Source organism: Mustela nivalis (genome assembly GCF_964662115.1).
Source record: "Mustela nivalis genome assembly, chromosome: 20".
Taxonomy (NCBI): domain Eukaryota; kingdom Metazoa; phylum Chordata; class Mammalia; order Carnivora; family Mustelidae; genus Mustela; species Mustela nivalis.
In genome coordinates, this window is record NC_139039.1 from 19,713,631 (window position 1) to 19,740,315 (window position 26,685).

General features: G+C 39.2%; 1 pseudogene across 1 annotated transcript; it reads left to right on the forward strand.

The window, feature by feature from the left end:
* Window positions 1-919: 919 nt before the first annotated feature.
* On the forward strand, window positions 920-2,102 carry LOC309855311 (dipeptidyl peptidase 1 pseudogene; annotated as a pseudogene). The gene is made up of 2 exons: window positions 920-940; window positions 1,596-2,102. The product of its transcript is annotated as a dipeptidyl peptidase 1 pseudogene (transcript).
* Window positions 2,103-26,685: the final 24,583 nt, after the last annotated feature.

The following is a 26,685-nucleotide window of genomic DNA, read 5'->3' on the forward strand; positions in this document are numbered from 1 at the left end:
ATAATATAAATATTTAAAACCCATCCTTTTTAACTAATTTGAATTATAGAATATTTATAAAGTCATTTTACTTCTTTTAAGTGTATATAGTAATTTGAATTAGAAAGACTTTCTCATTATGCTTTAATGAAGAAATGAGAATGATTTGTGGCTAGGATTTCAGTTGTTTGTATGCATTGCGTGAAAATAATTTGTTTTAGTAATACTGAGATTGAAAGAGCTTCCTGTTTTAATTTTCTTTTTCTAAAGGGGCTTAGAAAACTTACTCTCTTTGAGAGGAAATAGAGGGTCGTACTTTCAAGCATGTCTTCTGAAATTGAAAGTTGTGAGTACAAAGCCTGGCTCTTCTACCTACTAACGATGTGATCTTGGGCAATTTGCTTAAGCTCATGAAAACATAGTTACTTGATCTTAGCATGATATGATAATTAGTACCATTTAGGCTCTCTCTCCTCTATTCTCTGGCAAGGGCTCTTTCTCCTCCCCTCTGGGGCTGCACCAGAGTCCTGCCCTGGGGCTGCTCCCTGCCTTCCTGCTGCTCCTCTCCTTTGTTGGCACTACACTCTGCCACACCTGCCAAATGCACCTTCTCTGAGCTGCTGGGTCCCTGGGTCCTCCAGGTGGGCCACCTTGTTTCCCAGCATGGCGTCAGCTGCTCAGTTATGGGACCACCAGAAAAAAAATGCAGTTGAGAAGCTGGATACAGCATATGATGATTTAGGCAATACTGACCATTTCAACATCATTTACAGTCAAGGCTCTGAGATTGTGCTGAATGACGATAAGTCATTTGCCTTTTCTAAGTGTAAAGAAGAGGACAGAGGGCAAGGGAGCCAGTTACGGCCACACAACCACGGCTGGATGGGTGCATGATGAGCTCGGCAGGAACTGGACTCGTTTCCCTGAAACTGAGGTGGGAATGACCTCTCAGAAGGCAAACGTGAGCACTGCACATCTGGAGAGTCTCCAGGGAAACTATTTTAATTGACTCTACCAATAGAGCCATGACTTTGTGAAAGTGATCAGTGCCATTCAGAAGTCTTAGACTACAACCACCTATGTGGATTATGAGACTCTTGACTTGAGATGAGAGATGAGAGATGATTAGGAGAGGTGGTGACCATAGCCAGACGATCTTAAGGCCCAGACCCGCAGCACTGACTGCTGACATACATGAAACGATTTTACATTTGCCGGCATCTAGGGACTGGAGAAATGTTCACGGTCCCAATTTTGTTACTTCTGTTCAAAACCAACCATTATGTGGAAGTTGCTATGTATTTGCTTCTAGGGGTATGCTGGAAGCAAGAAACCATATACTAACCAACAATACGCAGACCCCACTCTTGAGTCTTCAGGAGGTTGTCTCTCTCTTTTTCTTTTTTTTTTAAAAGATTTTATTTATTTGACAGATCACAAGTAGGCATAGAGGCAGGCAGAGAGAGAGAGAGGAGGAAACGGGCTCTCCATGGAGCAGAGAGCCCGATGTGGGGCTCGATCCCAGGATCCCAGGACCCTGGGATCATGACCTGAGCCAAAGGCAGAGGCTTTAACCCACTGAGCCACCCAGGTGCCCCCAGGAGGTTGTCTCTTAGAGCCAGTACACTCAAGGTTGTGAAGGCGACTTCCCGCACTTCATTTGAAGGAAAATAACAAGATTTGGGGCTGGTGGAAGAGGTGTGCTTTCCCTACATAGGCACCGATTCTCCATGAAAACTGAAGGAAGACTGCTTTCGTTACTACTCCTCTGGGTACCACTATGTGGGAATCTTCTCTGGGGGCGTAATGAAGCCATGAGGAAGCTTGAGCTTGTCCCTCATGGGCCTGTGGCAGTTGCTTTTGAAGTCTACAATGACTTCTCCACTACCATAATGGGATCTACTACCACACTGGTTTCAAAGACTCCTTCAATGCCTTTAAGCTGATTAATCATGCAGTTTGGCTGGTGGACTCTGGCACCGTCTCAGCCTCTGGGATGGATTACTAGATTATTAGAATCAGCTGAGGTACTAGCTGGGGTGAAGATAGTTACTTCTGGATGCACAGAGGAACCAATGAGTGTACAATTGAAAGTAATGGTGGCCACACCAATTCCTAAATGATAGGGTATATGTTCCAGCCTTTCATACTGCCCTCTATCAGTCGTGAACGGGGGATTGATTTATTCACAGACTGAATACTTTTATAGCAACAATTTAAAAATACTGCACATAGATTCCCATGAAAACTTTTGTCTTTATTAAAATGAAAACCACCTTTGATTTGAATATACCTTTTTACTGACCACTGGCCTACTTTATAGCTATGCAGTAACAAAATGCAGGATCTTGTTAGTCATCTGTAACTCAAACATGCTGTATTTTTAACTCTGTGAGAACACAGTTTTTAAATTTTAAAAATCACAAAAATGTCAATGATTATTAAATTTTTAAAAAGTTTTTAAGGAAAAATAATGAGTACCATTTAAGTTGTTATGAAGACTAAATGAAATAATGTAAGGTGGTCATGATAGTGCCTGATACTTTGAAGTTTTCAAGATTCTGGCTGTGAGTAGCTACAGGGTAAGTTGAGCCCAGATTTGTGCCACAGCAAGATCTGCTCAATTTATTTATTTATTTTTCTGTGATGGGAAACAGGATTTTAAAAAAGATTTCAAAATTAAAGATTTTAATTTTTGGTATGTGTGTGTGTGTGTATAAAGGAATTCTAGTATCTCTGGCCAAGTTCCCTTAAAAAACTTATATATATATATATATATATATATATATATATATATATATATATATATAAATTTTTAAAATATTTGATATATATTTTTAATATTTTTTTATATTTGAGAGAGAGAGAGAGCTCATGTGTGCCAGGGAAATGGGGAGGGACATAGGAAGGGCATCTCAAGCAGACTCCCTGCTGAGCATGAGCCTCAACTGGGGCTTGAACTCAGGACCCTGAGATCATGACCTGAGCCAAAACCAAGAGTAGGAAACTTAACTGACTGAGATGCACAGGTGCGCCCAAGTGCCCTTTTAACTGAAAGCCCCGGAAGAAATGGGACATGTCACCTGAGGGTAGATTATTTCTTCTATAACCCATTGTCTTCAGTCAAATTTTTCTCAGGAGATGGGGCCGGAGGCAGTACATTGACTATATTTGCTCATGTTCACTCTTATTGTGGATATGTTTTACTAAAGTAAATGTTGGGGTTTTAATTGGTTTCAGAATGATTTAATCAGTGTTTATGCTCTGGTCATAAAGAACACTCTGTGATAGGCTTGCCATCTGTTCAAGATAAAAATGAAATCCCCTTTGAAGAAGTGGGCAGTTGATAGAAAGATTTTAATGAATGTTTAATGTTATTGTATCTGTGTGAGGGGCTTATCATGACAGTAACATAAATGTATAAGCCTAGGGGCTCAATCTTAGTGTTTCAGCTCCTATTAAGTCTCTGTTGGAGAATTGTTATTTTGAATCTTTGAAGTTGTATACTGAAGTGATTTAGTGCAGTAAAACGTTTGCTCTAGTCAAGTTCTGTTTAGAATCTCTGCTCATTCCGGCCTGGTCACTGCCTTATAATAGGACGAGTCTGTTCATTCCAGTGTGGTTTTCTCCTTCAAGAATCAATCTTTCTTTACACTTTATGAATTTTAGGAAATACTTTAATCTTCTTGGAATCTAAATATTTTTAGATCTTACTATTCTAATATACAGTAGTTTCTTTTTTTAATCTTTTTTTTGCTGATATGTATTCTAACCATATTCTTTCATGTTTGAATGACCTTGCTTCTCCTTCTCCTTCTTGTTTCTAAAACATGGACCCATTTCAGTATCCTACACGTCTTCTCTGATCATTGGTGTCTCTTCAAATTGAAGTACAGTGTCCCAGAAAACTCAGTAAGAGGTCTGACCAGGGAACAATTTTCTAATTTAAGACTGTCACTGCATATCGTTTGGTTTCCCCTTGGATTTGTGATTGAAGTTGTTAAAGGAGTATTATAAAAGAAATAGGAAGAGGAAAGCTTTTCCCCAAATGTGATATCATGAAGTATATAAACTTGACCTGCAATGTGAAAATTTAGTATATTTTCTTCCATATAAAATGCCATTGGCACAGTATATGTTTCCCAGTGTCATGTTGCTATAGAATATAGTTGCCTATTTGTCAGAAGCTATTTGTCAGTTTCCTCAGTATCTGCAGGTGGTAAGTATGCTCTAGAATTCAGAGAAGGAAAACTATGGGCTCAAAGGGATTTGTGGAGGTGCTTGACAAAAAATATAACCTTATTTCTGAATACTTGTGCAACCCAAATGTGCAGAATCAGGATGTTGGCTAGATATCTTGCTATCAGGAACAATGTAATGCATCCTAATTACTGATGGTGGTTATCACTACAATTTAGATATCAAAAATTTTCTGACATATCTTTTATGTCATAAGTGTTTTATTTTCATTTAAATCAATGTAATCTACTTATAAAAGAAAGAAAAGAATCCGGTACCTTTCAGGAGAAATTGTGCTAATGTAAATGTTAGGATACTTTTGCAAGTGCATACTTATGATAATGGCCCTGAGAATTGGAGGCCAGTCAACCAAGGTACACAAATTAGGGTATTTTCAGCTGTGAGTGCTAACATCTCATACTAAATACATTGGTATTTAACATCTCATACTAAATATGTTGGTAACAGAGACTTAGAATTTCACATGAAAAGAAGAGCAGAGACGGACAGTTCCAGGGTTGATGTAATGCTCAGTGGTATGGGGGCTCTGTATATTTCTTTACTTTTTTTCTTTCTTTCTTTTTTTTTTTTTTTTTTTAAGATTATTCATTTATTTATTTGACAGAGATCACAAGTAGGCATAGAGAGAGAGCTGGAGAAGAGATCTGCTGATCAGAGAGCCCGATGCGGGGCTCGATCCCAGGACCCTGAGATCACGACCTGAGCCACCCAGGCGCTCGGGCAGATTTCTTTTTACCCAGGGAAGAGATTCTGTCCCAGATGCGACTGGCAGACTTCCTTTTATACTTCACTGCTGAAAGCTAGGTACAGCCAAACCCTTCTCTGACAGGGATCTGGGGGAGGGGTGGAAAGAACCATGGGGTAAGCCTGGATGGATCACGACCACCTCTCTGGAGCTACGTGCATTTCCTGAGCGTGTTGCCACCTTCAGGAAACTGGAGTTCTGTTAACTGGAAGATTTGGATGCGGTGGAGCCGGTGTACTACGCAAACCAGTCAAAAGCATGGAGAGAAACCACACATGGCCATCTCTGCCTGTTTTACATATTCTGTTCAGATCCATAGGTTTAGTTAAACATTGTGTTTGTAGTTGGACAGAAGTAGCTTTAAATAATTATTTTCTGCTATATTTGTGATAAAAGTATTGAGCTTCCCCTGGTTTTAATGCTATTTTCTCTTAGGATATCTCTAGTTGGTACCATCAGGTAAATTCTGTCCTCTTGGGTAAAATTATGTCACAGATGCTCAATAAATATGCCAGGTATGATACGAATGCAAACAAGGCTCAGGAATTTTTGATGGAGTTTATTTAATCATGCAACCTGAAATTGGTTTATCTTTGATGCATTAATTATCTCATGTTGAGGGAAATTAAGAGAATTCTTCAACTCTTTGAAGAGGGCCATGTTCCCAAATAAGCCCTCAAAACACTTTCCATTCATGGAAAACCCTGTAAAATTTCCTGAGTCCTAAAACTTTTAAAAACCTGTGGCATGGATAGTCAGAAACATGCATTTCTTACATTTTTTGAGGGTTTGAAGCTATACAGGCTTTGAAGCCAGATTCTTTGGCTTTCAATTCTAACTCAGTTGTGAGATTTTGGAGGTTGCACCTCAGCTTTGTTATCCATAAAATGGGGACATGACCTACCTCCAGCTTTATTATGAGGATTGTTATTATTTTGGTGTTCATCAAATAGCCTTTGGGACACAGTACATAACATTTTAAGTGTCAAAAAGTACATATATGCCTTGTATTGTAGGTGATTGCTTTCTTTAATAAATGTGTTGGAAGGGGGGCACCTGGGTGGCTCAGTCAGATTTCAGCTCAGGTCATAATCTCAGGGTCATAAGATCAAGCCTTGTTTTGGGCTCTGCACTGGGTGTAGAGCCTCTTTAAGATTTTTTTCTCTCTCCTCTTCCTTGGCTCCTCCCTGTACACTGTCTCTCTCTAAAAGAAAACACATTGGAAAAATAAAAAATATTAGGAAAATGTCATTCTCTAAATATAGCATTCTTGTGGCATGCAACATTTTTTTCACTCACATGCATATATGGAAGCAATTACCTAATACAATTTTAATGAGTATATTATTTTTTTCTAGAAGCAAATTTATTGAGAGTAACAATAACTTCTTAACAGTTAAGCATATGGGGCACCTGGGTGGCTCAGTTGGTTAGGCGACTGCCTTCAGCTCAGGTCATGATCCCAGGGTCCTGGGATCCAGCCCTGCATTGGGCCCTTTGCTCAGCAGAGAGCCTGCTTCTCTCTCTCTGCCTGCTGGTCTGCCTACTTGTGCTCTCTATCTCTCTGTCAAATAAATAAATAAATAAATAAATAAATAAAAATATTAAAAAAAAAACAATAGTTAAGCATAAAACCCATTATATACCACACAATGATGCTGATGAGAGGAGGATTGTATTCTATCATGTGCATGTAGAAGTCCAAATTGGCAAGTACATTGTGAACATCAATATGTGTAGACAACCGAAATGTATAATACACTTCACCCTGTGTTGTGAGGAATAATTATGTTACTTAAAAATGAAGTGTTTTAATGATCAGTTAAGTGTGGACATGGAATAACTATGGAGAGACAGACAGGTGTATGAAAGCAAAAGAGATTTATTGTACTCACCTGTCTTAGAAGAGAGAGGCACCCATACACCCCACAAAGGGCCATGTGGGTGGAGCACAATGCGAGTGGGCTCACCTGAGCAGGTGGAAAGCTGAAGGCCAGTGGGGACCTGTGAGAGGTTGTAGCGTGGAATGTTACTAGTATGCTTGAATGCACTAGGTTATAGTCAGGGAAGGAAGGAGTAGGGCTTGTGGCAGAGGCCAGCCTTATCACACTGGGACCCTTAGTGCCTGGGAGTGAGGGATGCTGAGGCATCAGGAAATGAGAAAGTTTTAAAAGTTTGCAATACATACCCCAAGACTTTCACTAACTATCCATTGGCACGTTACTTAACAGACAAACTTTTAAGGATCAAAGATGCTAGGCTTTGGATTTAAGGGCCATGTGTCTTATAGCAAAACTAAACAATGAAAACTGTCATGAGCTCAAGGAAATAAACTAAAGGAAATAAAATTGCAAACCCTAGGAGGTCAATGTGAAAGAGTGAAGGATTGTGTTTTGGAGAGTGGGTGAGTTTTCCATGGAGATGAGCTGATCCCAAGGGTCAGATTTAAATATTTTATTTATTTATTTATTTATTTGACACAGAGAGAAAAAGAGAGATCATAAGTAGGCAGAGAGGCAGGCAGAGAGAGAGAGAGGGAAGCAGGCTCCCCGCTGAGCAGAGAGCCCGACTCGACTCGGGGCTCCTTCTCAGGATCGTGAGACCATGACTTGAGCTGAAGACAAAATCTTAACCCATTGAGCCAACCAGGTGCCCCCCCCAAGGGTCAGATTTAAATAAGGGGAATTCAGTGGGGGTAGGGTGAGGAGGACATTGCATGGGAGGAAAAGGACTCTAGCCAAGGGACTATATGGGGCTTTTCACCTTCCTTGTTTTTATCGGCATGGACTTTGTTATTAAAAGCACTGTCATTATTGAAGCAGAACTGTAGTGAAATTGAATTTTCATGTTGATGCTGATGGGCTAACGGGAAGTAAGTTTGAATACGTGTGTTGGGGCCAGATCCTAGTGGGCTTGGAAAGCCAGGAGGAAAGTTGTTAATCACAGGTATTGACAGGCAAAAATGATGCTCAAGGAGATGGTCTGAAAAATGAATGAAAGGGGAGGAAACCCTGAAGTCTGCAAGGAGAGAAAGCTAAAAGCAAGGCTGGGATAAAGTGATGGGAACCTGAACGTCAGGGAGTAGTGGTGGTAAAATAGAAAGGAAGTGATAGATGTGAAGATGCTGAAAAGAATGTGTTAATACTGATCAGTATGCATCGGAATGGATTTATGTGCATGTATTATTCACTGTTTTACATGCTACTGTTCCCCTTGATTAACACAGAAAATGAAAGCCTCTTCATTTGGGTCCACGATTCATATTTCAATCTGGGGATGTCTGACTCCTTTAATCATATTTATTCATGGGTTTAAAACAGGTAGCAACTCAAAAATAAAATTATGGCTTTTATTTCATGCAGAAAGTGAGCTACCTGTGGATTCAAGTGAGAACATTGTCCCCCCTCTGATTTTAGAGACTGAGCATATATTTCTGTGTTGTTTTTTTTTTCCCTTTCATTATACATGATCACATTCTAATACGAGAGGAGTATTCAGAAAGTCCCATAAACTGACCTATGTGATTTTTGTTCCTGTTCCTTAGAGGAGTAAATTGGAAAAAAAAAAAAAAGTAAAAGTAAAAGGAAATTTGCTTGGATTTGGGTGGTGACAAAGTTCTCCTCAAAGTTGTGGATTGCAGTTTGGCCTAAAGCATCAAATAAAGTCTGTTTGAGGCCATTCACAGTGAGAATTTGTAAGTGGTTTAGGTATTATGCTGTGATAAGTTGTAATGTTAAAAACTTTGGTCTAGGGATGCCTAGGTGACTCAGTCAGTGGGGCATCTACCTTCAGGTCATGATCCCCAGGTTCTGGAATTGACCCCCACATCAAGCTCCTTGTTCAGCAGAAGTCCGCTTCTCCCTCAGTCTGCTGTTCCGCCTGCTTGTGCGCGCTCTCCCTCTCTCTGACAAATTAAATTAAAATCTTTAAAAATATCTTCTGCCCATTTCTTGATATGATTATCTGTTTTGTGTGTGTTGAGTTTGAGGAGTTCTTTATAGATCCTTGATATCAACCTTTTGTCTGTACTGTCATTTGCAAATATCTTCTCCCATTCCGTGGGTTGCCTCTTTGTTTTGTTGACAGTTTCCTTTGCTGTGCAGAAGCTTTTGATTTTGATGAAGTCCCAAAAGTTTATTTTAGCTTTTGCTTCCTTTGCCTTTGGAGACATATCTTGAAAGAAGTTGCTGTGGCTGATATTGAAGAGGTTACTGCCTATGTTCTCCTCCAGGATTCTGATGGATTCCTGTCTCACACTGAGGTCTTTTATCCATTTCGAGTTTATCTTTGTGTACGGTGTAAGAGAATGGTCGAGTTTCATTCTACATATAGCTGTCCAATTTTCCCAGCACCATTGTTTGAAGAGACTGTCTTTTTTCCACTGTATATTTTTTCTTGTTTTGTTGAAGATTATTTGACTATAGAGTTGAGAGTCCATATCTGGGCTCTCTACTCTGTTCCACTGGTCTATGTGTCTGTTTTTATGCCAGTACCATGCTGTCTTAGTGATCACAGCTTTGTCGTAAAGCTCGAAATCAGGTAACATGATGCCCCCAGTTTTATTTTTGTTTTTCAACATTTCCTTAGTGATTCGGGGTCTCTTCTGATCCCATACAAATTTTAGGGTTATTTGCTCCATCTCTTTGAAGAATACTGGTGGAATTTTGATTGGAATGACATTAAAAGTATAAATTTCTCTAGGCAGTATAGACATTTTAACAATGTTTATTCTACCGATCCAAGAGCATGGAGTGGTCTTCCATCTTTTTGTGTTGTCTTCAATTTCTTTCATGAATGTTCTGTAGTTCCTTGAGTACAGATCCTTTACCTCTTTGGTTAGGTTTATTCCCAGGTATCTTATGGTTCTTGGTGCTATAGTAAATGGAATCGATTCTCTAATTTCCCTTTCTGTATTTTCATTGTTAGTGTATAAGAAAGCCGCTGATTTCTGTACATTGACTTTGTATCCTGCCACATTACTTAATTGCTGTATGAGTTCTGGTAGTTTGGGGGTGGAGTCTCTTGAGTTTTCCATATAAAGAATCATGTCATCTGTGAAGAGAGAGAGTATGACTTCTTCATTGCCAATTTGGATACCTTTTATTTCTCTTTGTTGTCTGATTGCTGTTGCTAGGCAGAAGATATGAATAGACATTTCTATTCAATAGACTCTGAAAAACAATCTGAGGGGTTTGAAGCGGGGGTGCGGGGTGGTGGGAGGTTGGGGGAACCAGGTGGTGGGTATTAAAGAGGGTACAGATTGCATGGAGAACTGGGTGTGGTGCAAAAAACAATGAATACTGTTATGCTGAAAATAAATTTTAAAAAATCTTTAAAAATAAAAATGGAAACAAACTTGGATCTTAAAGGTAAATAGTAAGCATCCTCAGGAAAATGCTGTAACATTTTTATTCCTATCAAGGAAAGGGAAATAATCCTAATAAAAGTGGAAGCAGATAAATCCAACTTATAAATAATAAACATTTTAAACCAGATATTTATGCCCAAGAAATGCTCATGTCGTCTCACAAGGGATAGTAAGGATGCGCATGGCCATGTTGTTTGGCTCCAGAGTGTTGGAGGCACACTGGGTGTCCATTACAGGAGGAATGGTTAAGAAAATGTGTGCCTGGCTTGGAATTTTATGCAGCAGTTAGCAAGCAGGAGTGGACCAACAACACACATGGAAATATGGGTGAATATTTGATGCTAAAATGCTAAGTGAAAAAGGAATTAACTTGAAGCATATAACACAACACTATTTATGAAAAACGAAACACACAAACCAACCAAGGACATCCGTTTTATAAGAGCACAACAACAACAAATTAAAATATTAAAAAATGGTTGCCTGTTGGGATGGGGTGAAAGTAGGAATAGAGGAAAGGGTAAATCGAGCAAGACATGAGACCAAAGGTGATGGTAATCTGTGTAAACTGAAGAGTCTGCTTTCCTGAACTCCCTTTCCCCTCCCCCACCTTTCCCCCAAACCTCTGCCAAATGCACAGAAACAGATAAAATACACCAAAAAGCCAAGCTTTGCTTCTGCACTGATTTTGGTCTATTCGTATCTGGTTTGAGCATGCTTATTTTTATGTAAACCTCTGTGTTAATATTTCTTCAGTAACAGAGTTTATCTCTTCTTAAACTTTAAACATTCTTAAAAATACTGCTCTGAAGCATCCATTGTCCAGAAGCAAAAAGTCTTGAGACAAGAAACACCTTCTCTGTCTTCTTTGGCTGAGGCTATTTTCCTCCCTCGGAAACTTGCTCAAGGCTCTCAGCAGAATATTCCCTCGGAGCAAGACACTCACTGGATGTTCTCCATCTCTGGGGCACTCTGTGTATCAGGACATTGTTTGCTTTAGTGATTCCAGTCACTTCAAACTGAAAAAGGCAAAGGTCAGTGCCAGTCAGAAACTTAAGGGTTCATGCTCCCTTTTTAGAATCAACCTATGTTTATCACTAAGTGAACAGAAGTCTTCAAAATTATTTTATTATTAAACTTCTGATTTATTCATACTTTTGGAAATTTCTACTATCCATTTTAGCACAGCTATCTCATGCTCTCTCCAGCTCTGCTTCTAGTTAAAATACCTCTTACTGCCCTTATGTAATAAGAAAAGCTTTCACTTTTGATATTTACTAGCCTCATGTGTAACATTTACTTGACTTTCATGGAGCAAAAAATAGATTCCTTTTATTAGTCCTTGAATAGAAAATAGTGCAGCTTTAAACAACTGAAATAAAAATGATTGTTTAAACTGCTCCATGTTCTCTTTTGATTGTTTTGGAATTCAATAACAGATCCCATTTAGGTAAAATCTGGTTCATTGTGTACTTCTCCACAACATCTCTGGCAATAGAAGGTTCTTTGTTTAACTTATGGGTTGCAATTTTAATATCAGTTTTTAGCCATCAATAATGTAATTTTGAGCAACACATTTGCTATTTTGTATAGCGCACATGCCTATATTCAGTTGTAAAGACTCAGAACTGACTTAGAGAGTATGTAGTGTGAGATAAGACACTTTTAGTACTCAGCTGTAGATTTATCTTGACAGGTAAAGAGAAGATGTATTAAGATATTGAATTTATCCCATAGTTTTTGCCAGTTTTAAAATGTAGTGATCAATAGCAATTAGATTTTTCTGGTCAAAACTGCACTATTAAACTACCAAACAAGGGAGGTATATATCAAAACATTAGAAGATAATAGAATAAATTGGGAATTATACTTAAATGTCAGGTAGATCATTGAAAAACAGCCAGTGTTTCTATTTTGAATTGTGTGGCCTCAGAGATTTAGAAGTAAACTTAGAAAAATTTGCTTAATGTATTTTTATGAAATAGTTCTATAGAACTAAGGTTTCTCATTTATGTTAGTGATATAAAGGTAACAGACTTGATAAACAACAAGAAGCAGGCTTTTCCAGTATTACAAGTATGTTTTTATTAAATTCCCACAGGAATATATTCTCTTAGTTGCAGTATAAGCCCGTCATCATTCACTCATTCAAGAAATATTTAGTGATGGGGTGCCTGGTGGTTCCGTGGGTTAAGTCTCTGCCTTCCGCTCAGGTCATGATCTCAGGGTCCTGGGATTGAGCCCCACATGCGGCTCTCTGCTCAGCGGGGAGCCTGCTTCCCTCTCTCTGCCTGCCTCTCTGCCTACTTGTGATCTCCATCTGTCGAATAAATAAAATCTTTAAAAAAAAAAAGAAATATTTAATGAGCACCTACTATAATACCAGTTCTGTACTACATGCTTGGAGCATATTAGAACCCACAACAGATTTTTTTTCCTTCTGGATATTTGATTCTATGTTCTAATGAACATAATAATTGAGTGGATAATATTGTATGCTAGAATGTGATAAGTGCTATGAAAAAATAGATGACAGCAGAACAATGGAAATTGGGAGAGCTGAAAGGTGTGAGGGAGGAGATTGGGTGTGTTAAATTGGTTGTTACTGAGCCGGTAGAATACATGGCAAGACTGGAAGAGGGTAAGGAGGTTGCCCAGGAATCTTGGGAGAAAGAGCTTTCCCAACAGAGAGAAGAGCTTTGAACACAGGCCCTAGGCCAGTGAGGGTGACTGGTGTGTTCCCACAGCAAAGAAGCCAGTCTGGTTGAGCCATGTTGAGAGGGGGATAGAGAAATGAAGTCAGGGAAGTAAGGGAGGGGTCAGAACTTGCAGAGACCTGTGGAGCCTTGAAAGAACTTTAGATTTATTTTAAGTGAAGCAGAGAATCACTGTTTTGTTTGAAGTTGAGAAATGACATGATTTAACTTATTTTTTTTTAATTTTATTTTTTTATTTGACAGAGATCACAAGTAGGCAGAGAGGCAGGCAGAGAGAGGGGAGAGGGCTCTCCCTGCCCTATCTCCCTGCTGAGCAGAGAGGCCTATGTGGGGCTCGATCCCAGGACCCTGGGATCATGACCTGAGCCAAAGGCAGAGGCTTTAACCCACTGAGCCACCCAGGCACCCTTAACTTATGTTTTAAAAGGCTCATCACTCTGGCTTCCACATAAAGAGTAGACTGTAGAGAGATGGTGCATTAAACCTTAGATGAGAGATGCTGGTGGATTTAGTGCAGTGAGAAGCGGCAAATCTTAAGTGGATATTGGAACTATTTTAAAGGTAGAACCAGTAGAATATCTAGATGGAATAGATGCAGAAGGAGAGGAAGCAAAGACCAGAGCTTTGATGTGAGCAACTGGAAGATTCAAGATATCAACCACTGAGATAGGTCAGGCCACAGGTGAGGAAGGAGGATGATCATGAGTCTCATTTTAGAAGTACTGAGTTTGCAATGCCTATCAGATATACAAGTGCAGATTTTGAGCAGTCAGTTGGATATATGAGTCTTGGATTTAGAATAGTAGTCTAGGCTGGAAATACAAGTTTGGAACTTACCAACCTAACGATTGTACTTAGTGCCACAAAACTGGATGGGAGTCTAAGGAAGTGAGTGTACGTAGAGAAGAGATCAAGGGCTGAGCACTCCAAAACTACGTGCTCAGGAATAAGAGAGGGACTGGACATGCATAATTTGTATGGCAGAAGGGAATTCGAGCATGTGTGTTATCCTGAAGGCAAGGATATATTCAACAGTTCCTCAGAGATTGAAGTAGGAACTTGTGATATAGAGCTCACTCACTACTGTCTGTAAAATTGTCTTGGTAGATAATATCTTCTGTATCACTTAATGAACTTTGCATATAAAACCACAAAACATTCCATTGAGTGTAAGACCAGGGAAAAGCTTGTCTCTTTTAAAGGATTAATATGGTTTTCTTTAAAAAAAAAATGCAAGACTCCTTTTATAGTGTGTATTTATATTGTACTTTGTTCCAGATATTTGATCAATCAATTAATTAATATTTTATTATTTATGTATTTGACAGAGAGCACAAGTAGTGGGAGTGGCAGGCAAAGGGAAAGAGAGAAGCAGACTCCCTGTGGAGCAGGGAGCCTGATGTGAGGCTTGATCTCACGACCTTGGGATCATGACCTGAGCTGAAGGCAGATGCTTAACATACTGAGCCACCCAGGCACCCCAAGAAGTTTTTTTTAAAGGAGAAAATTGAAGTCAACTTTCAGATGTACACGAAGTAGACAGGAAGAAGTAATAAGGTGATAATGCAAGGCCAAATAAGTGGCCAGGAGACAAAAGTGTAAGAGTCACTTTCATTTGTAAGAGGGTATCAGTTTGGACCTTCCAGTAGCTAGAACACACAGAAATGTAAGCAGTTGAAAGAATGATTCTGTCTGCAAAATAAAAATAAGAATTAGTTCTGGTACTAAAGGCATAGAGAAATTTTTCTCATGGGTACTCATAAAGGGTTCTGTATGTTTGACAGGATGGTGCAATCAATAACACCCTTATGATATCCAGCATATCATATTCATTGCCTTTTCTCATTATTCTTGTTCTTTTGAGATCAATTATATCACAGAGAAATTTCCTCAAATCATTCTGTGAGGAACCAAATCAGCTTTATTATTGTCTGGATTGAGCCAAACATCACATTTAATGTCTAAATTACAGTTTCCATCTCTCTTGTCTATTCCCTTTTGATTCAATTTATATATGTGTATAAAAGTTGTATATGCCTAGCTCTGTGTTTATGGTAATGGGGAAGATATGAATGTTTAATAAATATAGCTCTTTGGTCTTTTGTTTATCTTTCCTTTGGGGGAAAAGGAAAGATGGCAATATTAAGACAAGACATTTCTAGGAAGGAAAATGGCGGCATCACGTACAGGAAATAGATTTAAGTCATATGCTTCCTTCCAGACTTGATGACACCTGTTATACTCCTCCAGCTAGACTTTCCCACCATTGGTACTGGACCTTTATGCTGAGAGTAGCAGCAATTATTGTGCCACGTTGAAGGAAGGAGATTAAATTCTTCTAGCCACTCAGCCATTAAATTATGTTCTAATGTTCAGTGGTGTTTTAAAAGTGAGCTTTACTATTTTAATATTAATGCATTAGAATTTGATGTACCACGTCTCTGAGTCAGTCCTGCTGCTAGAGTAGAGATGGTAGGAATCTGGGGAGGAATTTCCTGTAGCTTGCTTTTTAAAGGGAAACAATGTTATTGTTAGAAACAGCTTGCCAAAATGCCCATTTAAAAAAACATTTTCCTAATTAGAGAGGGACTTGAGCAAAGATGACTTGGAGAAGTGGCAGGTATATAAGGACAGGCATTATGTTTAATTATTTCCATATTGTATGGTTTATTGCATTTAGAGAAAACATAAAATGCTACAGAGGTGATCACAGAAAACTTAAGGATTCATTTTTTACTTGTTGGATCATTATTAGTGGAGTCTTATAATTATAGCAAATACACATTTGAGTAATAATAATAATAGTATTTCAAATCAGTACACAAACAGATAAAATGTAGAAGTAGTGTGTTTTCTCTCTTATCTCTCAAATACATACCAAATACTGAATATATGTGATAAATTCTTCAGAGGTCAACAAACAATTTTTGAGGGGAGGTTCCATATGGCTCTTAAAATGGAGGAAGTATTATATGACATTTTAAAAACTGTCCATAATAGCACACTCACTGATGTTCATAATAAAAGCCAAACATTCTGAAAAGAAATAATGAATTAGATATTATTTTACCAAGTGAGATGACATAATATGGAAATATGCCATTAGGGTCTCTTTGTATGTTACCACTTAGTTCATGTATCAAGGGCAGTTATGCAAACAGTAATGATTTGTCATTACAGTTGACCCTTGAACAACATAGGTTTGAACTGCATGGATCAATTTATATGCAGATTTTTTTGATAAGTACTATAAGTGTATTTTCTCTTACCTATGATTTTCTTAACATTTTCTTTTCTGTAGCTTATTTTACTGAAAGAATCCAGTATATAAATCTTATGACATAAAATACCTGTTTATTGACTGCTCACAGGCAGGCTTCCAGTCAATGGTAAGCAATTTGTAGTTGAGTTTTGGGGGAATCGAAGTGAGAGGCACATCTTCAAGTTTAGAGGGGGCCACCGCCCTTAACCTTTGCATTGTTCAAGGGTCAACTGAACTTGCAGTGATAAATCTAATCCTGACAGCGAGACAGAAGAGAAATGCAAATATTTATCTAGTTATTTGTGAATTATGGATACGTGCATTCGTTTGTTGACTTGATCATGTCATTCAGTTGCTGCCATGTTATGTACCCCTGGATAACGGAGACCATCTCATCTGTATTTGAACAGTGTTTTATTACCTTTTGTTAAGGTCTTCCTTTTCACCTCATTGACTTCACATTTTCTACTTGTTCTCTCTGGAGCTCCTCGGAGGAGCACTTCATCTCCCTCCTAAGTAGCTCCAATTGTTCCGGTACACAGTTCAGTGAGTCAAGCTGATCAAGCATTAAGACTGTAAGACATTGTGAGTGATTAAAAAAAAAAGTAGTATTTAGAGGAGAAATATTCCTGAATTGACATTCAGAAACACCAGATTACAATAGAACTGTAGCTTCATGCGACTTCTGTCAGCCTAACTAAGCCTAACTAAGACCCGTTTCCTCTCTAGCTGGCCCTTCTCAATACTGATCCTACTGAGTTGATAGGTAAACCTCCTACTTACTTATTTTTAAGTAAGTTTTGGCTGTGATTCATATCTTTCTCTTCTGTACTTACACAGTTACTTTTGTTGAACATAAATATAAGGTTTTAAATTCATCTTTTGAGTTTGAGATCCAACTTCACACCGTGACATTTGAGCTTAGTTTTATTATATTACACCGCTTCTCCACTCTGTGAAATCTGCATATTTGATGAGAATACATTTTACATCTTAATTACAGCTGAAATAATTATGCTAATTGTTAAGTATAAGTGTGCTATGTATATGTAACGTATTTCAGTTCATTTTTGTAGCATGGGTAATGGGCAAAGTCAAAACAGCTATTGCAAGAAAGCAGACACTTTTGTAACTTCATTGTTGGCTCACGTAAAGGCAATTGAAATCTCTCCGAAGTATGAAAGTTTGGAATAAAACCAGTCGGACTGAAGGAAAATTTGAGTACTCTCTTGCAAAGTGCTCAAAACTAAACTGTAGGGATGGGGCGCCTGGGGGTGCTCAGTGGGTTAAGCCGCTGCCTTCTGCTCAGGTCATGATCTCGGGGTCCTGGGATCAAGTCCCACATTGGGCTCTCTCCTCAGCAGGGAGCATGCTTCCTTCTCTCTCTCTCTGCCTGCCTCTCTGTCTACTGTGATCTCTCTCTGTCATAATAAAATCTTAAAAAAACAAACCAACTGTAAGGCATCCTTAAATAAGGAAGGAGGCTAGCTAGAGAATCAATAGGACCACTTGTTCAGTCAATTTTGGGTACAGCAATGGAAAGTGGATAGACTAACTAATATGATTTCTGTTTATCTATTGAAGATGTGAGAAATGAAATGTTATTATTAAAATGCCCCTGAAGATATTTATATGTGGCACTTTCTGTTACATTTTAGACCTTAGCTACTTCACACACTACTATTTGTACAGTTACAGTGAACATGACCTATTAATCTGGAACATCACTCAGTAATCATAAATGTGCTTGGTAAAGCCCCAAAGTAAGTTCTAAAATGCCTTCTGGTCTAAAGTAATTTTCTTTATCACTGGAGACATGATTGTCTGAGATTATATGAAGTTCTTCCCTCGGAGCCAGTGGGGAGCAATAAGGAACATAAAATGCTAGCTTTCACTCTATGGGTCTGTGTATTTATTCTTTCATTCCACAGATGTTTATTTAGCATCTTCTATGCTGGGGGAATACCTTCCTTGAGCGTTTTACCATCTGTTGGTGTTTACAGTCTCTTCTGCAGCTAAAGCTCTGTGTGACTCCTTGTTCCGATCTGGCCATCCTCACCCCTGCCCAGTAAGTGTCCACTACTCCATTGGTCTAACTAGAGGCAACAATCTTAATGTACATTGTGGAAAAAAAGGTCCTGTTGGATGTTTCAATATTTATAAGGCACTATCAGTGTGCAAATGATTGGGTAAACATAGCGTCTACTTTGAAAGAACAGTTCATTCGCCTTATCACTATTGAGGAATTACATTTTGGTCAGTCTCTATTTTTATTAAAATATTTCAATGACTCCTGTTTCCCTGGCCTAAAATGCAATGCAGAGAGAGGTGTGTTTAAGATGTTATCTTAAAGTTTAGAGGCAAAGTTGGATATGTTATTTTTGGAATTTGCTCTTTTACTAGAATGCATAATTTTTATTTATTTCCTGTTTCTCATTTTTGGTGTGCCAAAATTAGAATGTAAGGATCATAAAAATAAGGATTTTGTGTGTTGTGTTTATTGCTCTATCCCCAGGGTCTGGTACAGAGCAGGTGCTCTAAAAATTTCTTTTCCCAGTGATTGAAATGGAAAATAAAATTCTCTTTAGCAGGAATTAAAGCAAATCAAAACAACTTCTCCCACATATGTTCAATGATTTAGGAGTCACAGAAAGGTGAGGAAGGGTAAGGTACTATAGCTAATAATAACTGGGCATTGAAAGGCATTCTGCATTTCTATTCTATGCACCATAGCGTTATTTGAAGGGTAGAGAGGATTTCCTTTTTCAGACTACTAATTTCAGAGTGGCCGGATACAAAAATAAGGCCCAAGTATATGAATTGAAACTTGTCATTACATTATCCCAAATCTTAAGGTCACATGTCTCAATAGACGAGCATCATCACATATGCCTGAGAAGTCAACATCCATTTGTTGAACTGATACAACCTGAGCCTGAAATAGGAATTTGGGTGCCTGTGATTTATTGGGGAAATACTCTTATGGTAAAAATCCTTAAGGAAGAAAGTGAAACATGGAGAGGGGAAGGGAAAAAGAACAAAGAACTTAGCAAGGATGTGATGTTCGATGAAGTCTGACCTTGGTCTGATGCATGGAACCTGGATATATGTATGGGGGCTTGTGCCATGTGGAAGTCTGGAGTACTAACTTCACAAAAGTTGGTTGACTTTGGAACCCCAGATTCATTCAGTCATTGACTGGGGGCTGTGGTTGGGGTAGAGGTGGGGAGGGCAAGGTAGCTCCTACCAGCTGAGACCAATTTCTGGAGAAGGGAGCTGGCCCACTGTGAACTTTTTTTTTTTTTAACTTTTTATTTTTTATAAACATATATTTTTATCCCCAGGGGTACAGGTCTGTGAATCACCAGGTTTACACACTTCACAGCACTCACCCAAGCACATACCCTCCCCAATGTCCATAATCCCACCCCCTTCTCCCAAACCCCCTCCCCCCAGCAACCCTCAGTTTGTTTTGTGAGATTAAGAGTCACTTATGGTTTGTCTCCCTCCCAATCCCATCGTGTTTCATTGATTCTTCTCCTACCCACTTAAGCCTCCGTGTTGCATCACCACTTCCTCATATCAGGGAGATCATATGATAGTTGTCTTTCTCTGCTTGACTTATTTCGCTAAGCATGATATGCTCTAGTTCCATCCATGTTGTCGCAAATGGCAAGATTTCATTTCTTTTGATGGCTGCATAGTATTCCATTGCGTATATATACCACATCTTCTTGATCCATTCATCTGTTGATGGACATCTAGGTTCTTTCCATAGTTTGGCTATTGTGGACATTGCTGCTATAAACATTCGGGTGCACGTGCCCCTTTGGATCACTACGTTTGTATCTTTAGGGTAAATACCCAATAGTGCAATTGCTGGGTCATAGGGCAGTTTTATTTTCAACATTTTGAGGAACCTCCATGCTGTTTTCCAGAGTGGCTGCACCAGCTTGCATTCCCACCAACAGTGTAGGAGGGTTCCCCTTTCTCCGCATCCTCGCCAGCATCTGTCATTTCCTGACTTGTTGATTTTAGCCATTCTGACTGGTGTGAGATGATATCTCATTGTGGTTTTGATTTGTATTTCCCTGATGCCGAGTGATATGGAGCACTTTTTCATGTGTCTGTTGGCCATCTGGATGTCTTCTTTGCAGAAATGTCTGTTCATGACCTCTGCCCATTTATTGATTGGATTATTTGTTCTTTGGGTGTTGAGTTTGCTAAGTTCTTTATAGATTCTGGACACGAGTCCTTTATCTGATATGTCGTTTGCAAATATCTTCTCCCATTCTGTCAGTTGTCTTTTGATTTTGTTAACTGTTTCCTTTGCTGTGCAAAAGCTTTTGATCTTGATGAAATCCCAGTAGTTCATTTTTGCCCTTGCTTCCCTTGCCTTTGGCGTTGTTCCTAGGAAGATGTTGCTGCGGCTGAGGTCCAAGAGGTTGCTGCCTGTGTTCTCCTCAAGGATTTTGATGGATTCCTTTCGCACATTGAGGTCCTTCAGCCATTTTGAGTCTATTTTTGTGTGTGGTGTAAGGAAATGGTCCAATTTCATTTTTCTGCATGTGGCTGTCCAATTTTCCCAGCACCATTTATTGAAGAGGCTGTCTTTTTTCCATTGGACATTCTTTCCTGCGTTGTCGAAGATTAGTTGACTGTAGAGTTGAGGGTCTATTTCTGGGCTCTCTATTCTGTTCCATTGATCTATGTGTCTGTTTTTGTGCCAGTACCATGCTGTCTTGATGATGACAGCTTTGTAATAGAGCTTGCAGTCCGGAATTCTGATGCCACCAACGTTGGCTTTCTTTTTCAATATCCCTTTGGCTATTCGAGGTCTTTTCTGGTTCCATATAAATTTTAGAATTATTTGTTCCATTTCTTTGAAAAAGATGGATGGTACTTTGATAGGAATTGCATTAAATGTGTAGATTGCTTTAGGTAGCATAGACATTTTCACAATATTTGTTCTTCCAATCCAGGAGCATGGAACATTTTTCCATTTCTTTGTGTCTTCCTCAATTTCTTTCATGAGTACTTTATAGTTTTCTGGGTATAGATTCTGTGCCTCTTTGGTTAGGTTTATTCCTAGGTATCTTATGGTTTTGGATGCAATTGTAAATGGGATTGACTCCTTAGTTTCTCTTTCTTCTGTCTTGCTGTTGGTGTAGAGAAATACAACTGATTTCTGTGCATTGATTTTATATCCTGACACTTTACTGAATTCCTGTATAAGTTCTAGCAGTTTTGGAGTGGAGTCTTTTGGGTTTTCCACATATAGTATCATATCATCTGCGAAGAGTGATAATTTGACTTCTTCTTTGCCGATTTGGATGCCTTTAATTTCCTTTTGTTGTCTGATTTCTGAGGCTAGGACCTCTAGTACTATTGAATAGCAGTGGTGATCATGGACATCCCTGCCGTGTTCCTGACCTTAGCGGAAAAGCTTTCAGTTTTTCTCCATTGAGAATGATATTTGCGGTGGGTTTTTCATAGATGGCTTTGATGATATTGAGGTATGTGCCCTCTCTTCCTACACTTTGAAGAGTTTTGATCACGAAGGGATGTTGTACTTTGTCAAATGCTTTTTCAGCATCTATAGAGAGTATCATATGGTTCTTGTTCGTTCTTTTATTGATGTGTTGTATCACATTGACTGATTTGCGGATGTTGAACCAAGCTTGCAGCCCTGGAATAAATCCCACTTGGTCGTGGTGAATAATCCTTTTAATGTACTGTTGAATCCTATTGGCTAGTATTTTGTTGAGTATTTTCGCATCTGTGTTCATCAAGGATATTGGTCTATAGCTCTCTTTTTTGATGGGTTCCTTGTCTGGTTTTGGGATCAAGGTGATGCTGGCTTCATAAAATGAGTTTGGAAGTTTTCCTTCCATTTCTATTTTTTGGAACAGTTTCAGGAGAATAGGAACTAGTTCTTCTTTAAATGTTTGGTAGAATTCCCTCGGGAAGCCGTCTGGCCCTGGGCTTTTGTTTGTTTGGAGATTTTTAATGACTGTTTCAATCTCCTTACTGGTTATGGGTCTGTTCAGGCTTTCTACTTCTTCCTGGTTCAGTTGTGGTAGTTTATATGTTTCTAGGAATGCATCAATTTCTTCCAGATTGTCAAATTTGTTGGCATAGAGTTGCTCATAGTATGTCCTTATAATAGTTTGTATTTCTTTGGTGTTAGTTGTGATCTCTCCTCTTTCATTCATGATTTTATTTATTTGGATCCTTTCTCTTTTCTTTTTGATAAGTCGGGCCAGGGGTTTATCAATTTTATTAATTCTTTCAAAGAACCAGCTCCTAGTTTCGTTGATTTGCTCTATTGTCTTTTTGGTTTCTATTTCATTGATTTCTGCTCTGATATTTATGATTTCTCTTCTCCTGCTTGGCTTAGGGTTTCTTTCTTGTTCTTTCTCCAGCTCCTTTAGGTGTAGGGTTAGGTTGTGTACCTGAGACCTTTCTTGTTTTTTGAGAAAGGCTTGTACTGCTATATATTTTCCTCTCAGGACTGCCTTTGTTGTGTCCCACAGATTTTGAACTGTTGTATTTTCATTATCATTTGTTTCCATGATTTTTTTCAATTCTTCTTTAATTTCCCGGTTGACCCATTCATTCTTTAGAAGGATGCTGTTTAGTCTCCATGTATTTGGGTTCTTTCCAAACTTCCTTTTGGTTAAGTTCTAGCTTTAGAGCATTGTGGTCTGAAAATATGCAGGGAATGATCCCAATCTTTTGATACCTGTTGAGTCCTGATTTAGGACCGAGGATGTGATCTATTCTGGAGAATGTTCCATGTGCACTAGAGAAGAATGTGTATTTTGTTGCTTTGTGATGAAATGTTCTGAATATATCTGTGATGTCCTTCTGGTCTAGTGTGTCGTTTAAGGCCTTTATTTCCTTGCTGATCTTTTGCTTGGATGATCTGTCCATTTCAGTGAGGGGAGTGTTAAAGTCCCCTACTATTATTGTATTATTGTTGATGTGTTTCTTTGATTTTGTTATTAATTGGTTTATATAGTTGGCTGCTCCCACGTTGGGGGCATAGATATTTAAAATTGTGAGATCTTCTTGTTGGACAGACCCTTTGAGTATGATATAGTGTTCTTCCTCATCTCTTATTATAGTCTTTGGCTTAAAATCGAATTGATCTGATATAAGGATTGCCACTCCTGCTCTCTTCTGATGTCCATTAGCATGGTAAATTCTTTTCCACCCCCTCACTTTAAATCTGGAGGTGTCTTCGGGCTTAAAATGAGTTTCTTGGAGGCAACATATAGATGGGTTTTGGTTTTTTTATCCATTCTGATAGCCTGTGTCTTTTGACAGGGGCATTTAGCCCATTCACATTCAGGGTAACTATTGAGAGATATGAATTTCGTGCCATTGTATTGCCTGTAAGGTGACTGTTACTGTATATGGTCTCTGTTGCTTTCTGATCTACCACTTGTAGGCTCTCTCTTTGCTTAGAGGACCCCTTTCAATATTTCTTGTAGAGCTGGTTTGGTGTTTGCAAATTCTTTCAGTTTTTGTTTGTCCTGGAAGCTTTTAATCTCTCCTTCTATTTTCAATGATAGCCTAGCTGGATATAGTATTCTTGGCTGCATGTTTTTCTCGTTTAGTGCGCTGAAAATATCATGCCAGCTCTTTCTGGCTTGCCAGGTCTCTGTGGATAAGTCAGCTGCCAATCTAATATTTTTACCATTGTATGTTACAGACTTCTCTTCCCGGGCTGCTTTTAGGATTTTCTCTTTGTCACTGAGACTTGTAAATTTTACTTCGGTGACGGGGTGTGGGCCTATTCTTATTGATTTTGAGGGGCGTTCTCTGAACCTCCTGAATTTTGATGCTCGTTCCCTTTGCCATATTGGGGAAATTCTTTCCAGTAATTCTCTCCAGTATACCTTCTGCTCCCCTCTCTCTTTCTTCTTCTTCTGGAATCCCAATTATTCTAACGTTGTTTCGCTTTATGGTGTCACTTATCTCTCGAATTCTCCCCTCGTGGTCCAGTAGCTGTTTGTCCCTCTTTTGCTCAGCTTCTTTATTCTCTGTCATTTGGTCTTCTATATCACTAATTCTTTCTTCTGCCTCATTTATCCTAGCAGTGAGAACCTCCATTTTTGATTGCACCTCATTAATAGCTTTTTTTATTTCAACTTGGTTAGATTTTAGTTCTTTTATTTCTCCAGAAAGGGCTTTTATATCTCTCGAGAGGGTTTCTCTAATATCTTCCATGCCTTTTTCGACCCCGCCTAGAACCTTGAGAATTGTCATTCTGAACTCTAGATCTGACATATTACCAATGTCTGTATTGATTAGGTCCCTAGCCTTCGGTACTGCCTCTTGTTCTATTTTTGGGTTGAATTTTTCCTTCTTGTCATTTTGTCCAGATAAGAGTATATGAAGGAGCAAGTAAAATACTAAAAGGGTGGCAACAACCCCAGGAAAATATGCTTTAACCAAATTAGAGGAGATCCCAAATCGTGAGGGGGTAGAAAGTGGATAAAAAGAGGTTCAAAAAGGAAGAAAGGAAAAAAAAGAAAAAAGAAAAGAAAAGAATTAAAAAAAAGAAAACAAATAAGAAAAATATAAAAAAGAAAAAATATATATATTGGATAAACTTGTTAAAAAATGTTAAAAAAGAAAAAGGTAAAAGTTATAAAAAAATTTACCAGAAGGCAAGAAAGAAAAAAAAAAATGAAAAAGAAAAAAATCAAATTAACTGCAAGACTAAAAAAAGTCACAGGGAAAAAGCCATGAGTTCCGTGCTTTGCTTTCTCCTCCTCTGGAATTCTGCTGCTCTCCTTGGTATTGAAACTGCACTCCTTGGTAGGTGAACTTGGTCTTGGCTGGATTTCTTGTTGATCTTCTGGGGCAGGGGCCTGGTGTAGTGATTCTCAAGTGTCTTTGCCCCAGGCGGAATTGCACCGCCCTTATCAGGGGCTGGGGTGAGTAATCCGCTCGGATTTGCTTTCAGGAGCTTTTGTTCCCTGAGCGCTTTCCGTAGAGTTCTGGAGGACGGGAATACAAATGGCGGCCTCCTGGTCTCCGGCCCGGAGGAGCCGAGAGCCCAGGGCCCCACTCCTCAGTGTGCCCTCAGAGAACAGCGCCCAGTTACTCCCGTCTGCCTGACCTCCGGCCGCGCTCCGAGCTCACCGAGCCTGCCGCCGGCTCTAGGTAACCCCGAGCTGTGAGCTTACTGTGGCTCTGTCTCTGTAGCTGGCTTTCCCGTTCCAATACCCGCAAGCTCTGCGACACTCAGACACCCCCCTTCTGTGACCCTTTGGGACCTGAGGCCACGCTGACCCCGCGTGGGCTTCGCCCCGGTTTAGCCTCTGGAGCGATGTCCCTCAGCGGAACAGACTTTTAAAAGTCCTGATTTTGTGCGCGGTTGCTCAGCCACTTGCCGGGAGCCGGCCCCTCTCCTCGGGGTCTATCTTCCCGTCGCTTTGGATTCACTTCTCCGCCGGTCCTACCTTTCAGAAAGTGGTTGTTTTTCTGTTTCCAGAATTGCTGTTCTTCTTCTCTTCGATCTGCCGATGGATTTTCAGGTGTTTGCAATCTTTAGATAAGCTATCTAGCTGATCTCCAGCCAGCTGAAGTAGTCTCAGCCTGCTACTTCTCCGCCATCTTGACTCTGCCCTCCCACTGTGAACTTTTAACTGCCAACACAATGGAATTCTACCCTTGGGCTCATGGTAGGGTTAAGGTTAGGTACTTTGAATTACTAACGGTCTTTACAAATATCAAGACCAAAAGACTTTGCTGAAGCATTGTTAAAAAAATAGAAATTATAGGAATTATAGCAGCAGATACTGACTTTTCCTTTCTTTTGCACAGGTTGTATTTCCTAAAAGACAATGAAGTTATAAATGATTTAGCTGGGTAGAGACAGAATTTCTGTGTTGATTTATATAAAAACTTATGGCACCTCATACTTTATCACCAGTTGCTTTACCTCTGATTACAGCTTCTGTCAGGCCACAGCTCATCATGTGCCTGAGGTTGGAATGCCTGGAAGTGACAGTTCTATGATAAGAACTTACTCTAAATCAAAAGCAGGATCAAGTTCAATTTCTCTGACAATGGGCTCTTGAAAGGCTCGGAAGAACAATAGTTGTAGGAGGTAAGGCTCTCTGGCCTTGTGGGTTTTCCTCCTTGCGAGGAAACTGAATTTTCATACAACTCTCTGTGTGAGAACTCATATTTGCTTGATTGCTTTAGGGGCAGTACAATCAGTCTCTGGGGGACTGCCATTCACCAGTGGCTATGAAATTTGTCTCATTTGAATTAATATTAATTATATGTAAAATTCTGAGGATGCCAATCATCCATCAGTGGTTACTGCTAC